The sequence below is a fragment of the Cryptomeria japonica genome, chromosome 6 (genome assembly GCF_030272615.1).
Source record: "Cryptomeria japonica chromosome 6, Sugi_1.0, whole genome shotgun sequence".
In the NCBI taxonomy this organism is placed as follows: Eukaryota; Viridiplantae; Streptophyta; class Pinopsida; order Cupressales; family Cupressaceae; genus Cryptomeria; species Cryptomeria japonica.
This window is the reverse complement of record NC_081410.1, coordinates 41,219,669-41,238,577: the sequence shown is the minus strand read 5'-3', so window position 1 is coordinate 41,238,577 and position 18,909 is coordinate 41,219,669.

The following is an 18,909-nucleotide window of genomic DNA, read 5'->3' as shown; positions in this document are numbered from 1 at the left end:
TTTCTAACCAGTACCAAATTTCATACCCATGTAGAATGCTTCATAGAAAGATTATTTAGATTATGTGAATTGCTAAATGTGAAATTCAAAGAGGTGAGGAAGCCAAGTTTTATAAGCTAGGACAATAGAAAAATGAAGAACTTATTGATGCCAAGAATTACAAACCTCTCAAGTTATTTGGGCTCATCAGAGAAAAAGAAGATGGAAAAATGGTTAGTCATCTTAAGGGAAGATTGAAACTCGAAACTTGATATGACCTCTAGAGATAATCTTGAGGCCTTAGATGTAGTATGCAAATATGAGACTTGAATCTTCATATTGTAGGTTTCTCGAAGAAAGTAAAGTATTACACCATTAATGAAGAAAAATTTAAAGCTCTTTTATAAAGGTATCAATTTGTGTAAATAGAAGGAATCCCAAAAGTGGACATGAAGGGAATATGTTGATCTACGTCAACACAATCACAAAAAAAAAATGAAGTGAAAATTATGATGGATATATATGATATGGGGTTCTAAAAAAATTGAGGAATTCACTCTAAGACACATGTATCTAGATATGTCAAAAGGTTGTTGATTATTTTGAAAACTAAAGAATAGAGAAAAATAGCGAGTTCAAAATATTTAATTAAAAAACATGCTAGATCTATTTTGATAGGGTTTTGGAGGTGGAAGTTCCCTAAATTAAGTTTAAAGATGGAAGTTAAATCTGAAGAACAATTTTCCACATTTGCACAAGACCAAAGGAAGAATATCTTGGGTTCTCAATAACTCTCAGCTTGGCTTTGGAGCCTATGTTAGATTGGATAAATCCTATGGTTAAGATGACCCTGCTACCAAAATGACACAAAAAATACAAATAAAGTGCGAGTTTAACTATTATATAGAGGATATTTCTCCCCACCCACATAGACTCTTCAATACAAAGAAAAATGTAATATTGAAAGCAACCAATTAAATAATCTTCATCCATTTTAAAAGAGAAAAAACTCATACAAAAGATATAGGAGAAGAGCACTAGTAGCCGTTATAGCTAACTTTGCACACCCACAGATCCTAAACGGTACATCGGATTTTCAATGATTTTTTTGGTTGTCTTCGTATGTGACTTAAATGCTTATAGCTATTGTTATAGCTTCTAGGTAGTAAAGACAAATGCAATGGGAAAAGGTAAAAAAACAGTCATTTAAAATTCTCACCCAATACCTACTTAAAGATGCCCCAATAACCATGCATCACAACTATCTCAAAAATTACCAATAAAGTTGCATAACTCCTCCAATTTAAGTCTACAAATTGAACGATCATTAAAAACAAGATATGAACAGTCATTGAAACATAGATGACTTCTTGTACTTTTCCCCCCACATAAATACTTCAATTAAGAAAAAAACATCCATTCCTTTTAAATGTTAACTAACATAACATATCCACATTATTCACAAAGAAAGAGGCATCCTCTTTGTAAAGAAAGTAACAGCAAACGTTGATCTTTTGCAGAGGAAAGCCTAAGAAATTACAGAAAGAAGCCCTTCCTTCCTTCACATAATTTATGAGCAGGAACATAATTCTTCACGGCTTCTTTATTCCCATAATGCTTGGAATGGGAGATACAGATGAGTCATTTGTTTATGAGTTGGGCAAAGCTTTCCAAGTATGACCCATCTGTAACTCCCAATCCAAGCATTCTGTGAATCAAATAAATCATCCATATAAGCTTGAAAACAAATTTACAAGACTTATGATACCAGTAATCTTCTCCATCTTAATGAAAGCTTCAATGGGTGAAGAGATGAAGCGTGAAATGTTAGCTCTCTGTTAAAGAATATAGAGGAGCAGCAGATCGTAGGAAAGCTATATTAATAGTTGGTAAAAGATTATTAGAATAAAACAGGTTGCCGGCCATGCTGTTGGCACAAATGCGGAAAAAAATTTGACCCCGATTTTATAAGATTTTTTATTTATTTCTGGTGGTCTCATAATTTTTAATGTTTATTTTGATTTAAAATTTCTATTTTAATATACATTCCGAGGTGATAATTTTATTTAAGTTGTGGTCTTTTCAATTAATCAAAAAAATGATAACTAAAAGTTCATTAATAAATTTCACATGTATTAATAGCTGCCCACTTTTTACGATTTTGGACTACAATTGACTCGTTTATGCACCACTATTGGGACATTTGTGTAGGACTAGTGACCTATTTGTGTAAGTCTTAGCAATTTTAAGTCACATATAGAGACAAAAAAAAAAACCCTGTTTAAGATCTGTGGGTACACAAAATTAGCTATAACATCTGTGGCTACTAATATGTTTCCCCTATTATGATTTTGATAATCTTTATTTTAATATTTATTATATCTAACATGGGGTTTTGTGATGTCATTCAATAATAATTATAAACTTTTATTTCAATATGTATAATGATTTGACAATTTTAGTTTAATATTATTATGAATTGATAATTTTTGTATAGATATTAATCATGATTTGACAATTTCAATTCAATATTTATTATGATTTTGACAATTTCTATTTCAATATTTAACATGATTTGACAATTTTATTGTAATATTTATTACAATGTGACAAAATTTATTATTATATATGAATAATTTTGACTTCATACAATTTATATAAGTTACTATTATATCAAAATCTATAAACTATATTGTATTCCATCAGGATCATTACATCAAAATCTATAAACAATATTATACCTGTTGGGATTAAGGTGCTTCAATCTTAGGAGTTTCAAGTTGATTTAATTTAATTATTTTTAATGGTCTTGTATTGCCAATTTTATTAATTTTATGCTATATCATAAATGTCCAAAGTGCAAGCAACAAGCATTGAGGAGAAAGGGAGATTGTGACACTTGTCACAAAGAGGGAATTTTGAAGAAGAACATTGCAAATGAGCTCCTCAAAGTTTGTCTTCGAGCAACATGTGGCAATTGCTTTGTTTTATCCTTGAGCATGTTTTTCTAGGACACTTTGTATTTGTGGAATAAATAATATTTGTTTTTAATAAATTATGTGCAACAAATTCATTGAATGCGCATGCTTTTGAAAAGTTGCTTCCTTTTGCATTGAAAATTCTAGAAATACAAAGTGTTGTAGAAGAGAAAGAAGATGAAGCATTTTTGAGAGAAGTTGTTATGCTATTGATATTATTCTAGATTCTATATCATAGTTGAATACACTTACAAGAGCACCGACTTTGCATTTGTGTGTATTAGCTTTCAATGTAATACAAAAGGATTTGTGTTTTGGTGCAGTGGGTTTTTTCCTGAAAGTGTTTTCCCACATTAAATCTCCTATACATTATGTGTTCTTTATAAATCGGAAATTTATTTTGTGTGTTTTCTTTATTGTATAACACTATTTAGGGGTTTGTAAAGAAATTTGTGTTCACTCTCCTAGGGGTTTTGCATTAGGAAGGTTGTTTTTGCTCCTCTGCTTTCCTTTCAATTGGTATAAGATCTTGGCCAACTTTGTTATCCTTGGTGGGTTGTGGGGTTTTTTGTGCAAATATTTTCTAATGGGAGTTTTTGCAAGAAAAGTTTCTTAACCTCATTGTAGATCTAAGATGGCAAGAACATTTGGAAGGATAGAGATGTATAAATTCAATGGTGACAATTTTTAGTTGTGGAAACTCAAAATGGAGGACATGCTCATTGCATAGACCTTTGAGCTATGATAGCTGGTTCAAAACCTCAAACTACAATTGAAGATGTTTGAGATGTAATGGATTAGAAAGCTAAGGGTCTGATAAGAATCTGTTTGGCTAACTTTGTGCTTTTGAATGTTAATGAGGAGAATACTGGAACTAAGTTGTGAGAAAAGATGGGTGATATTTATCAAGGGTTGATAAATAATATCTTCTTGAGGAAAAAAATGTATTCACTGAGAATGGATGATCCGTTGCAGATCATATGAATTCTTTAGACATGCTAGTTGCCCAACTAAACTCTATTGGTGTAAAAGTTGATCAAGAAAGATGCATGCTCCTATTGTGTTCTTTGTTTGATTATTGGGGCCACATGATAAGGGCTATTGGAAGCATAACAACCACTTTCAAGATGAAAGATGTGGTTGCTTTTCTATTGTCTAAAGAAATGCAAAGGACATCTTCTGAGATGGCCAAGGAGGCCCTTTTCGCTCATCGAAGATCAACAGAGAAAGGAAACAAGAAGGACAAGAAAGACAAGTCAAAGTCTTTTGGGAGATCTAAGTCTCTTGGTAAAAAACTAAGGCTAAATGCTAGAATTGCAATGAATCCAATGATTTCTGTAGTGTCCTAAATTACGTCTAGTGCCTTTATGACACTTGTGCATGGCACCTGGTGCATTGATGATAAACTCCATGATCAAATTTTTTCTATTTTGGCATCAGGGGCTTAAAAGTCAAAATGCCTCTGTATGCCTCAAAACCCTCTTTGGGTTTATCTTTGGTTGGACGAGAGAGTGACGCGTGGACGTCCTCGCGTTGCGCTAACGTCTCGATAAATATACAAAAAATTGAATTTGGCAGAGACTCGAACATTGGTCGACGCGTGTCCTTTGGCTCCTGCTTTGCCGTAATGGCTCTATGTGCCTCCTTCAAGTTAAAAAACTCTTCCAAGATCATTTGGAGGGGTTCTTGTTACTACTTATCAAGTTGCCATTAGTTTTTATATTCAAAGTCATACTATATACTCTAGTCGGTTAACACTACTGAATCATGCAGTCGGTATACACAAAGAAGTCGGTATGCACAGTCTAGTCGGTTACAGAAGAAAGCAGTCATAGAACGCAGCACACATCGAGCTATCTACCGAGTATCTTTTTATGTCTACCAAGTAGCAAAGATGACACACCGAGTTGATATACACCGAGTGAAACGTGTTACCAGATTCATTGAACCTGGACATGCATATGAAAACGTGTTACAAGATCGAGGCACATCTAACTGTTATCACATTGGAAATTGTACTAGAAGATTGTGTATGATTTTGAGATCAATCTAACCAATGAAATATTTTGTATAGTTATTCATTCGAGGAATCGTGTTTGTAAGATCGAAGCAATGAATTGGATCACTGTCTTAAGAGATCTATTTATACAGCATGAGTTAAGAGTTAAAGGTGTGTGCATGAGTGTAAGAAGACTATTACAAAGACACAAAGGTCACCGAGAAGGTTTTCAGAGAACAGTCGAAGAACAGAGTAAACAGAAGGGTTTACTGAGTTATTATATGGGTTACCGAGGTATGCTATAAGCAAGGTAATCTATTCTGAGCACATAGAATCTGCTATAACAGCTCAGATGTAAAGTTGCAGATATTTGTAATGATTTTATTGTAATATTGTGAAGTTGTAAGAGAAACCTTTAATAGGGTAAAAGACTCTAATCAAGTCCATAAATTGTAAAGCCTCTAACCAGGTGCATCATTCAGATTAAATGTTGTAAAATCCTTTAGCAAGGTAGATCTAACAGATTTTGTTACTCCTAACAGGGTAAGCTATCAGAAATAGCTAAAATGTAGCTCTAATTGAGCACTCTTTATTATTGCAGTAGTGAAGTTGTGGGTGCCATCCCCACCACAATTTTTCTCTCTAACCAAAAGTTTTTGCGTAACCAAAATATGTGTTATGGAGTGAATCATGTATGATTGTTATCTATTTGTTTTAGCTTTATTTTATGTTACTGCACTATTCGATTTATGCATAACAGTAAAGTTATTATTCAAGAAAAGTGTTGGAATACTGATTCACCCCTCCCCTCTCAATATATTAGCTTTCCATATTGGGCCTAACAGTTCCCATCTTGGGTTCTTGGCTCTCATATTGTACTATTTCTCCCTACTCTCTTGGACACATTTTCTACCAATATCTAGCTGCAACTATTGCATAGGAAATCTCACCGGCAATCACATACCAAGGGCTTTGTTGCACTCATATCTCAAACAAAGAGGGTTTTGGCTACATGCTTTGCTTTCTCTTTATCTTCTATCATCGCATGCAATATATCTTTCATATTTTGATTGTATCTATTATCTAGGTCCATTCATCTTTCAAATTTATCAATTTTACATTGTATGCAATAGGGGTTTGCTTCCTTTAAGAGAAGTATAGTTTCTATTTGCATCTTTGCAATTTACCAAGTTACCAATTTATTTATTTTTCCAATCTATCTATCTGGATGTCCGTGGTGGTGGAAACACCTAAGCAAGGGTCTGACTGAGGCAGGCCCCTATACAACCCCCAACATTTTTCCCATCTCAATGTGCATAGGTGGCGAACAATTCTCGCGTGTCGGGAAGTGTGCACAAAAGTTTTTATGGGATTTTCTGTTCGTAGGTCATATAGATGACAATGCACCCCGTTGGTGTTTGTGCCTCACACTGAAGTCTAGAATTCGAGAGCGCCTCGTTTTAGGGTTTATTCCTCTTTTAATTCTTTTCTGTTCTATAAAACTAGTTTTTTGTATTTCACTGTTTTGGCATCATAAATCTATTATTTACTTCCATATAGTCTTTGGTTTAGTTTTGTTATCCCCTAGCTCATCTTAGCGCCTATTCGAATAGGTAGCAATAGATTGGTTTTTGCTCTAAGATTCATCATCTTGGAGGGGACAAATCGCCTCCCCTAATTTTTGGTGAACCTAATGTGAATGCCTAATGTTGGATCTTTTCCTCTTAAATTTTGGTGCCTTTGATAAGGCATTCTCTAAGGATGAATTTGATATGTTGGATGAAGTCTTAGATTCTTTCCTAGAAGCACCTCTATCCAAAAGAGATTTAGAGGGAAAGTCAATCTTTATGACATCCTCTTTCAAAGGTGAAGAGTCCATGAATATTATTGTTGTTTCTGCGGCTCCACAAAGGACTAAGAGACCTTACATCAATGTGACTCCAGCAAGTCCTTCTCCCAAGAAAGGTAAAACCATTAATGGGAAACCTTTTAAAGGAGAAAATTCTGACTTGCATGCTAGATTCATGCAATCCAAGCAATTGTCTCATGATACCATTGCTCACACATATAATACTTGAAAGAACAAACAAGTTCTTGAAAAAACGTAAACTTCTTTACCTCCTCCTTAACCTAGCCTTCCTAAGGCACCTTTGCCGATAGATAAGCGACTTAGTGACTATGATCTCGTTGAGTAACTTAAGGTTACTCCGGCTAAGATCTCACTAGGCGATTTGCTTCAAACCACTCCGATATACCAAGGCATGCTGCTGGAAGACTCACAAAAGATCTTGCTACCCTCTTCTGCGAGACTGACAGACGTCAATGCGTTGATGGATCATATTCGTTTGGATTCGTTGAATATTACTTTCTATCCGCATGAGCTTCCATCTCCTGTGGCAAGAAATTTAGTAGATCCTTTGATGATTATTGTTAATGTAAATGGCATTGGTATTAGACGGACATTTGTTAATATGGGTTTTGCATTAAATGTTTGTAGTTTAGACTTGTTGCCAAAAATCAAGGTGGACTCAAATTCTTTGGCAACCTCCTCCTTGTTTATTTGAGGATTTGATAACAGTGGTAAAACCGCTGTAGGGACTGTCATACTGTCCTTGAAGGTTGGACTTTTCACTATCTCAACCCTTGTGCATGTGATGCCAAGACCTTTGTCATATAATCTCCTTTTAGGTAGACCATGGCTTCATGCTTTGGGAGCCATTTCATCTACACTTCATGGATTTGTGAAGTTTGTAGCTAACAATCAAGTTGTCATAGTTAAGGCTGAACCTGAGGCTATGCAGTTATGTCAAATAGCAATAGTTGGTCAAGCCTCTATTGTGCCTTCATTTCTAAACTATGTCCCCACTTTGTCCTATTTGGTGAGAACTTCTATCTCTGTCTCGTCTCCTAAAAAGGAGGAACAAAAGAAGGAAAAAGTGATTAAAATGCAAGATGTTGTGAGAAAGATCATATGAGGAGTAGGATTCTTTGAAATAAAAATCCCTGAAGGCAGATCCTCCTGAAATGCAAACGTTGGAGTCTACTTCTGATTAGTCCTCTCCAGTTAATTCGCCCTCGCCGTCAAATATGAATGCATGCTTAGGTGATGATTGGGGTTCTTTGGACTTCATCGACTCTCATGTCGGTGAGTATAAAGTAAATCCTGTCCATCTGAGTTTTCCTAAGATGATTATGCATCCATAAAGCCAGGTGTTTCTTATCATGTTAATCACCTTTTCTATACAAAACTACCATCATTCAAAGAAATGCAAAACAGTTATGGTTCTGGCTATAAGCTCATATCTCATCTTGGCTATGATGGAAAGGGTTGTGGACCTAATGGACAAGGTATTAAAATTCCTTTAGAAGCCAAACCTTGTCACCACAACACTGGACTGAGATATCGTCATATGGGTCGAAAGACGAAACCATGGTTAATTTTTAACATGATTTCGACCGATCCCTTTCCTCTCAAGCTTGTTCATCCAGAACTCATTGATAGTGATGTGTCATCTAATGAGATTCCCTTGGACCTTTTTCCTTTGGAAGAATCCTTAAAGGAATTTATAGGTGCATGTGATGAGTTTCCCTCTTATCATCACAAACGTTGATTCCCTTACAATCTGAATACTCAGACATATTTTGGGGAATCCGTTGCGCAAGGGGCACCTTTATCTCGCAATGGAGAACAAATATCCACATCTCACCCAAAAGACCATAGTGCACTCTTTAGTGGGGAGACTATTGATGTCATCATGAGTGATAAGACCCATGACAAAGATATCAAGGTTGGGAAGTGATTATCTCCTGAGAAATTAAAAGAATATTCCAATCTTTTACATTAATTTCCTGACATCTTTGCTTGGTCTCCTGAAGAGATGCCTGATATTGATGACTCAATTGTAGTGCACAACATTGTTCTTAGTCATGATGCTAAGCCGATGAAACAAATATTTGAAAGATGAATCCTAAGGTGGCCTTATTAGTCAAGACTGAGATAGAGAAGCTCTTAAAAGTTGGCTTTATCCACCCCATCGACTATTCACCTTAGATCTTGAACATTGTCCCGGTAAGTAAATGGTGCAGGAGAACCTAATTGGTTATCTGTCTCAATGAGGCCAAGTTGAGTATTTCATTATTTTTATAGTTAGTAAGGTCATGAACAAGGGTGTAATAAACCATTTCTAATGGATTGAGTTAGGTTTGCATGTTTGAAAGTCATTTGGTGTCACTAGTCCAAAATTTTTCAAAAAGTCCCACTTATGTTGTCATGAGGACTCCAAGATGTAATAAGCCTTCCATGGAATTATTGTTGATGAAATTAGGATGGTATTCATGTTTTAATAATTTTCAAGTTATGTTAGGTATCTATGCAAAGTTTTGAGGCCTTCTGTATCAAAATGCAAAAGTTATCATTAAAAGTTATCAAAATGTCAATTACACACAAAGAAAGTTGTATTCATGTCTCCAACGGTCATGAGGAGTTTTAAATTCAGTTTTTATGGTCATGGTTCTTTTTTTGGGTCTATAAAATCTTTCCAAACCTTGGTGGAGGGGTTTTTGGTCATTATATGGTGAAAAGAATCAATAAAATTGGAGATTTATGCACTTTTTCAAAGTTCTACCACGTGACAATCTGAAAATGCTCATTTATCACCATTGAAACTTATTAATTTGCCTTTTAAGTTGATTGGGAATTGAAGGGGAGTGAATATACTTCCATTTTACTTTTTTTTTTCATTCCATTTCATGTTTTTTTGATCAAGTTATAGCAATTTTTGTAAAATCCACTCAAAACCCTACCTAGGGTTGATAGTGAACAATAAAAATGTAAAAATCTTTTGTCTTTCATTAACAGAACCCCAAAATGGGTGAAACCATGTATTTTAGTGTTCTCTTTAATTTTATACTATCTACAGATCTCCATGATGAATTGGCATGTGTTGAGGATGGATATAAAGACTGGAATCTGTGTCTGAGTCTGAGTCTGCCATGACAGTAGGTTTTGGAGAATTTGAATGGACAGGGTGCAAGGGAAGGTTCATTGAAGGTTGTTGAGTGTTAGTGGGGTGTGTGAGGGTTTCACAAGTCTATGATAAACATTATTCACCCTTTATGAAGCCAAAGTGTCAAAGGTTTTGTTGACTCTTCCCAAACTTGTGTATGACTGTCATAACATGACAGTGGATTGAGTTTATACATATTTTGCAAAGTTAAATTGATTGATGGGTTGGGTATTGGGGTTGAATGCTAGAGGGATATTAGGGAGGTTATCCATCTTCCTCAAGTGTATTTGGATGGTTAAAAAAACAAGGAGTGGATCATTGGAGTATGACTATCCTATTAGTGTCTTTTGTCCCTGTGAACAGTGTTAAGACAACAAGGGGGTTATGTTGCCTTCTAGGGTGGATGGGAGGGTTAAAATTTGTGTTTTGACTATGGGTGAGAGAGTAATTGGTGTTTCCTTGATTACCCTTTGGTTGGTGAGGTCCTAATTTTCATTGGGAGTTGTGTCTACAAGGAACTAAGAGTCCTAATTAGAGAAGGACTTGTGGGAGTGAGATTTTGTGAGGGTGTGGGATTCAAGGGTTGAAAGATCTCAAGATGAATTTTGATAGATGAATGTGCCTAGGATGATGTGTGTCAATATTTGGAAGAGGGTAGATGACCATGGAAGTGAATTTAGGGCATTGAGCCATTAGAGAGGCTTGTAACCTTGTGAGGCTCCCATCACTTTATGAAGAGTAATCACCTATTTGATTAGGTGAGTTGGGAATAAGAAATATCCCCGATTGGTTAAGATTGTTGGATGATTTGCATCATATTGGTATCAGAGAAAGGAAGTAGGTCTTGAAGAAGATGGTTTATATTTGAGAGAAGAGTGAGTAGGGGGTTGAAGACAAGATGCCTCCTAAGAGTGTGGGTACTACTAGAGAGTTGAAGGAGAAGAATGCAAGGTTGCAAGAATCCTACAATGCTGTGATGGAAAGGCTCGAAGCCTTAGAGTCTAATCAAATAAGGAATGTTGATACAAGAGATGTAAGTGAAGAGGAGTTTCAAGAAGTATAGGAGGAAGAGCAGATAGATCCTGAAGAGTAGTAGACACTCAAATTGTTAAAGGCAGTTAATGGTGATCAATACAAGGTGAGAGTTGACCTACCTATGTATGGTGGGAATCTGAATGAAGAAGAGTTACTTGATTAGATTGCAGCCATAAACACTTATTTTGAGAGTGAAGATGTACCTGATGATCAAAAGGTCATAGTGGCAAAGACCAAATTGAAGGGACATGCACTTCTATGATGGAACTATGATCAAGTGGAGAGAAGAAAGAAAGGCAAAGCCAAGATCATATCTTGGGACAGGATGATTGCCAAACTTAAAGGTAAATTTCTTCCTAGAGACTATGAAGTTCAGTTATTTAAGAGATTGTAAAGTTTAAAACAAAGGGATTTAGATGTGAAGACATATACTAACGAGTTTTATACGTTGAGCATATGGGCAGGTAGAGATGAAGATGAATTTGAGAAGGTGGCTAGGTACCTTGGTGGTCTTAGATTCAATATTCAGAATGAATTGGTTGTTGCTAACCCAAAAACTATGGAAGAATGTTTTCAATTGGATATCAGAGTAGAGGAGAAGATAAAGAGAAGACAAGAGAAGTCTACCGAAAGGAAAGGAAACAATTCAAGAGGAAAAGGAACTTTCTCTACAAGAAAAAAGTATCATGAGGATCAAGCAGAATCAAGTAAGGATAAGGAGCAAGGTGCTGATACAAGAGGTGGATTTAGGGGATCAAGGGGTAGATTTGGAGGAGGAAGAAACCTAGATGTCTTTACTGGTAGATGCTACAATTGCTAGGAGATTGGGCACCTAGAATTTAAGTGTCCTGAAAAGAAAGGATCCTCAACTAGTGGTGGTGACAGAAGAAGCGAAAATATGATCCACTATGTGCAAGAAGAGGAAGATGAGAGTTAACTCTCCAATCGGATATGCTGCTCCTGATGTAAGGGTAACTTTGTTGATGGTAAGGAATTTTGTTTTGTAGGCACCTAAAGAAAGGAATATGAGACGAAGGAGGAATTTGTTCAGAACTGCGTGTAAGTGAAAAGGTAAAGTATGTAAGATGGACATTGATTGAGGTTCATAGGATAATATGGTGTCTAGTGAGGTGGCGACTAATTTGAACTTAGATAGACTACCACATGAATCACCTTATCAATTTTATTTAGTGAATGATAGTCAAAATCTCTTAGTGAATGAACAAGCTTATGTAGACTTTCAGATTGGTGAATACAAGGATAGGATTTTGTGTGATGTCTTACCTATGGATTGTTGTAATGTGATTTTGGGAAGACAGTGGCAATTTGATAGGTAGGCAATATATGATGGTTGTGAAAGCACCTATCTTATAAAAAAGGATGGAAAAACATTCAAGCTGATTTGTTTGCAAGTAGATGAGAAGGTTAAGGGTACAAAAAAGATGGTGATGTTTGGTAGGAAGGAACCTATTAGGAGTGAGGAGATTGAAGCCATTCCAAGACTTGAGAACACTGAGGCAACCAAGTTGTTTGATGGAGTAACAATTGGGACAGTCATGTGTCCTTTTGTAGTGGACACAATCAATCAAGAAATTGAGATTGCAGGTGTAGAAGGTTTGGTTCAGAGAGAAAGAGTTGAAGATGTGGTGGAATGGGTGCAAGTGCAAGCACCTCATGGCACCTCTTGGTGTGCACCAAGCATGAAAATGATTTGTAATCATTTATTGTCTGATATGCATTTTTATTCTCCTATGTATCCTTTTTTTGCAGGTGTCCTAGGGGTGCAACAACAACATGGAGTTAGATTTTACTCATGGGCCAAGAGTTTCCTCATAGGAGGGTGTATTGTGTAGGAGCACCTAATTGGTTCTATGAGTCAATGAGTCAAAGTTGATTCTTTCATGCTTTGGATAGGAAGTAAGGTCATTAATAAGGTGTCATAAACAATTTCTAATGGATTTGTGTTATGTTTGTGTGTTTGAAATTCATTTGGTGTCATTAGTCAAAAAATTGTCAAAAAGGCCTACTTATGCTGTCATGAGGACTCCAAGATGCAATAAGCCTTCCATGGAATTATTATTTATGTAATTGGGATTGTATTCATTTTTTAATCATTTTGAAGTCATTTTAGGCATCTATTCAAAGTTTGGAGGCCTTATGTATCAAAATGCAAAAGTTGTCATTAAAAGTTTTTAAAATGTCAATTACACACAAAGAAAGATGTATTCATGCCTCGAACGGTCATGAGGAGTTTGAAATTCAGTTTTTATGGTTAGGGTGGTTTTTTGGGGTCTATAAAATCTTGAGAAACCTTGGTGGAGGGGTTTTTGGTCATTGTATGGTGAAAAGAATCAATAAAATTGGAGATTTCTGGACTTTTTATGTGTTCTACCACGTGACAGTTTGAAAATGTTCATTTATCACCATTGAAATTTATTAATTTTCCTTTGAAGTTGATTGGGAATTTAAGGGGAGTGAATCCACTTCCATTTTCCTTTTGTTTCATTCTATTTCATACTGTTTTGATCAAGTTATAGCAATTTTTGTAAAATCCACTCAAAACCCTACTTAGGGTTGATAATGAACAATAAAAATGTAAATATATTTTGTCTTTCATTAATAGAACCCCAAAATGGGTGGAACCATGTATTTTAGTATTCTCTTTCATTTAGTATTGGCTACAGGTCTCCATATTACAACTGACAAGTGTTGAGGATGGATATAAAGACTGAAATCTGTGTCTCAGTCTGCCATGGCAGTGGGTTTTGGAGAATTTGAATGGTGAGGGTGCAAGGGAAGGTTTATTTATGGTTTTTGATTGTTAGTGGGGTGTGTGAGGGTGTCAAAAGTATGTGCTAAACATTATTCACCATTTATAAAGCCAAAGTGTCAAAGGTTTTGTTGACTCTTCCCAAACTTGTGTATGACTGTCATAACATGATAATGGATTGAGTTTATACATGTTTTGCAAAGTTAAACTGATTGATGGGTTTGGTATTGGGGTTGAATATTAGAGGGATATTATGGAGGTTATCCATCTTCCTCAAGTGTATTTGGAGGGTTAAAAAAACAAGGAGTGGATCATTGAAGTATGATTGCCGTATTGGTGCCTTTTGTCCTTGTGAACAATGTTAAGATAATGGGGGGTTATGTTGCCTTCTAGGGTGGATGGGAGGGTTAAGATTTGTGTTTTGACTATGGGAGAGAGATTAATTTGTGTTTCCTTGAGTATCCTTGCGTTGGTGAGTTCCTAGTTGGCATTGGGAGTTGTGTCTACAAGCAACTAAGAGTTCTAATTGGAGAAGGACTTGTAGGAGTGAGATTTTGTGAGTTGGTGTGATTCAAGAGTTGAAAGATATCAAGATGAATTTGGCTAGATGAATGTGCCTAGGTTGATGTTTTTAAATATTTGGAAGAGGGTAGATGATCATGGAAGTAACTTTTCGGGCATTGGAGCCATTAGAGAGACTAGTAACCTTGTGAGGCTCCTGTCACTTTGTGAAGAGTAATTACCTATTTGATTAGGTGAGTTTGGAGAAACAAATCTCCTTGATTGGTTAAGATTGTTGGATGCTCTCCATTAGTAAACATGATGGTCGGATTCACATCTACATTGAATTTTTGGATGTGAACAAAGCTTCCCTCAAGGATGATTTTCCATTCCCAAACATTGACATGATCGCGAACTCAACTGCGGGTTATCCCTTTCTTTCTTTCATGGATGGCTTCTAGGGTTACAATCAAATTCATATCAACCTTGAAGATCAGTATAAAACTTCTTTCAAAACCCCCTGGGGGACTTTTTGTTATGTTGTCATGTCATTTGGGTTAAAAAATACATGAGGAACCTATCAACGAGCCATGACCTTGATATTACACGATTTCATCCATAAGATCTTAGGAGATTACGTTGATGATATCTTGGTAAAGTCTTTAGTGTGAAAAATGCATTTTGAGAATCTTCATCTAGTCTTTGAGAGGATTTGGCTGTATAAGATGAGACTGAATCCTCTCAAGTGTGTCTTCGGTATTGACAATGGGAAACTTTTGGGATTCATTGTCTTTCGCCAAGGGATCAAAATAGATATCGACAAAATTGATGCTAATGTGAACATGCCTCCACCTAATAATATCTCTTAGCTTCATAGTCTACAAGGGAAGATTTAGGCCATTCACCAATTTGTGGTGCAACTGGCTTATCGTACTCTCCCCTTTACTCAACCATTGAAGAAGGATACCCATTTCAAGTGGAGTGAAGAATGTCAAGAGGCTTTCAATTCTATCCAGGATTACCTAGCTAATCCTCTTATCCTAATTCCAACCATGTCTGATAGACCTTTCTTCCTATACATCTCTGCCACATCTCACACGCTAGTAGCCTTGTTAGCCTATCATGATGATGAAGGTTAGAAAAGAGTAGTCTATTACATTAGTCGTCGTTTGATAAATCTTGAAACCTAATATTTCGTTGTAGAAAAACAATGCTTATCTCTTGTCTTTGCAACTCAAAAGCTAAGATGTTACGTCCTTCATGCGGAGATGTGGGTCATTGCTAAGAATGATGTCCTTAAGCATCTCTTCGCAAAGTCTAATCTCTCGGGAAGGCTGGCCAAGTGGGTGATGCTGCTCTTTGAATTTGACCTGGAGTTCATAACTCATAAGTCAATCAAAGGGCAAGTCATCGTTGATCAATTGGTCGATGCCCCCTCAGAGAAATCCTTTCCTACTTTTGACCTTTTTTTTGATGAATATGTGTTGGTCGTTTATCACGACTCTGTGTGGAACATGTATTTTGACAGATTGAGTTGTCAAACTGGCTTAGGAGCGGGTGTAGTCTTTGTTTGACCTAAAGGAAAGCTGGTCCCTCTCTCATTCTGTTTGGAATTCCATTGTACCAACAACATCACTGAGTAAAAAGCCTTGGTTGTAGGGCTCCGTGCCGTGATTGCCATGGGTGTCAAGAACCTCTACATCCATGGAGATTCAAAACTTATCATAGATCAGGTTATGGATGTTTATCGTGTTAAGCAATTGAAGCTATCTCAGTATAAAGATTTAGTGTTAACTATATTGAAATAATTCACTACTTACACGATCGATAGCGTTTCACAGATAGAAAATCATCATGCGGATGCAATGGCAAGTGTTACTTCCCTTGTAGGCGTAGAATTTGGTCAGGACGAATGTCGCTTCATAGTGCAAGTCCTCCACTCTCCGACTATATCTGATCAAACCCAATCCGATGATCTCATGTGTGCCAAAGTTGATTCAAGAGAATGGTTTGCACACATTTTCAATTATCTCAAGATCGAAAGATTTCTCAATAACGTTACTAAAAGCTTGCATGTGCGGATTTGGAAGCTAGCCACTCATTACATTCTCTAATCCAATGTTATTTATAGGAGATCGTATAAGGGTATTCTTTTGTGTTGTTTGATGAAAGATGAAATCCCTCTTGCCCTTCAAGAGGTCTATTCCAACTTTGGAGGTGGGCATTTTGGGGGAGAATATTTGATCCGTAAAGTAATCCACATGGGGCACTATTGGCAAACAATGGAACACTATTCCTTTGATTTTGTCAAGAAGTGCCCCCAATGTCAATAATACAACAATCTGATTCGAGCTCTTGTGCAGGAACTCCATAGTCAAGTTTCTCCATGGCCTTTTCAGACATGGGGGTTGGATATTATCAGTAAAATATCCCTCCCTTCATCTAATGGTCATGTATTTATCATTATTGCTATAGATTATTTAACGAAGTGGGTCGAAGCCATCCCATTGAGATCAACTACTGCTGATATGATATGTGGCTTTATTATGGATAATATCATTTCTCGTTTTGGTGTAACTGCTACTCTTGTCTTTGATAATGGTACGCCATTTAAGAAAAAGGAGGTTAAGCAATTTTTTGAAAAATTGTGTATCCAACATCGTTTCTCTACACCTTACTATCCTTAGTCCAACAGTCAAGAAGAAGCATCTAACGAGACCATCGAGCAGATCTTATGTAAGATTGTTACCAAACATGGTAAGGATTGACATGTGCAATTAGTGTATGTGTTATGGGCCTATTGCACAAGTATCCTTACGACTACAAGAACAATGCTCTACAACCTCGTGTATGGTGTCGACGCTATCATGCCCTCTTATTGGAGATTCCGTCCCTAGGTGTCTCCTTGAAAGAGGTTATCAATGGCGACTCTTATTGCACTCTTCATCTAAATCAACTTGAGTTGTTAGATGAGCACCATCTAAAGGCCCTTCAACATCTCCAAGCCTATCAAATTTTTTTATCTAGATAATATAATCAAAGTGTGCTACCTCAAACGTTTAAAGCAGGTGACTTGGTTCTTTATGAGAATCAGAGAAACATCAACGCACTGCCTGATCGAAGAGGGAAGTTTAGCCCGAATTTGTTAGGTGCGTATGTCATCACCTCTATTTATGGTTTAGGTGCCTATGGATTATCCTCCATGGATGGTGCTCCTCTTAAAGGACCTATCAATGCGGCACACCTATGTAAGTACTATGCATAGAAAATGCATGGTATGCGTTGTAGGCGTGATGCCTAGCTCTCTATGGTAGTCACATCATGATACATATACCTTCATTAACATGACATTTATTTTTATGTTATAGAGTGATTATGCATTTATATCTATGCATGTGTGTGCATCAACATGTGTCCTATCGGTATAAATATCATCATAAGGTTTAATCGTGCATATGTATATAACAATATGTAAAAATCATGATGAGCATCTAATCTAAGTCATCCATCACATCCATCACATGAGCATATATAATGAATAATTAAAGTAACAAAGACATCCATCCATGATAACACAAGGCAAGATAGAAAATGGCAAATCTCATACATATATGTGTGTAATGTATAATGTCAAATCAATGTACATGGATCACATTACTACAAAAACACGTGATGCTGTCATATGTGTGTCTGAAATACATAAATACATCTGTGTATATACATGAACAAAAAATTATTGTACATAGACTCAATCAAAATTGTCTCATGACCTCTCTGGTGGGGGGGTCCCTGAGGTCACTGGCGCTAGAGGATCTTGGCCTCTGCGAGAGGGTTGTCTCACTGACATGGATTGCGATCTCGCAACAGTGGTGCTCCACGATCGCAGTCCCCTCAACTCCCCCTATAGCTCTGTTACGCCCTCTTGCTACATCATCGACTCCTCCCGTGTAGTCATCTCTTGCTGTCGCGATGCCTCCAGATCGGTCATCAATTGATACACGCAGGGGTGGTCCAAGTGACTTGCGACACCTTTCCGGGTGGCCTCTACTTCTCAATGGAGGTCATCGACTTGGATCTGTAGAGAGTCACGTTCCCTCTCGACACTCTTGGCTCGCGTCACTACGCAGTCTCTCTCTTTGAGGATGGTACGAACCTGCAATAGGGCCTGGTCCCGTTGCCCTGTCATGATGGCTAGCTGCGTTGCTCCTTGCACCAGCTCCACCCAACCCTCCTTGTATGCTATCCGCAACCGTGCAACAAGATAGAAAACTGCGCATGTCTCCTAGCTGTCTGGAGGGGCTGATAGGTGTCCAACACATGACCCTGAATTTATACATTAGGTATGATCTCTATGAGCACCTATTGGATAAATCCTAGCCACTCAATGATGCCCTCTGCAAAAACAAAACATTTTTACATCAGCATCCATAATATCAAAAATCTCTACAACTGTGTAAACATATGTGCAACGAAAAAATAAAACTAAAGTACATCAATAGAAATCAAAGCACATACCAAGATTGCCCCTTTGCTAGTTTGGGTCTCGCGGAGGCATCCTATTGGTGGATCCCTCTGTAACTGCTACTGTGGCTACCCCTAGTAATGTTGGTGGTGCATAGGGTGGTGCAACTGGTGATGGTG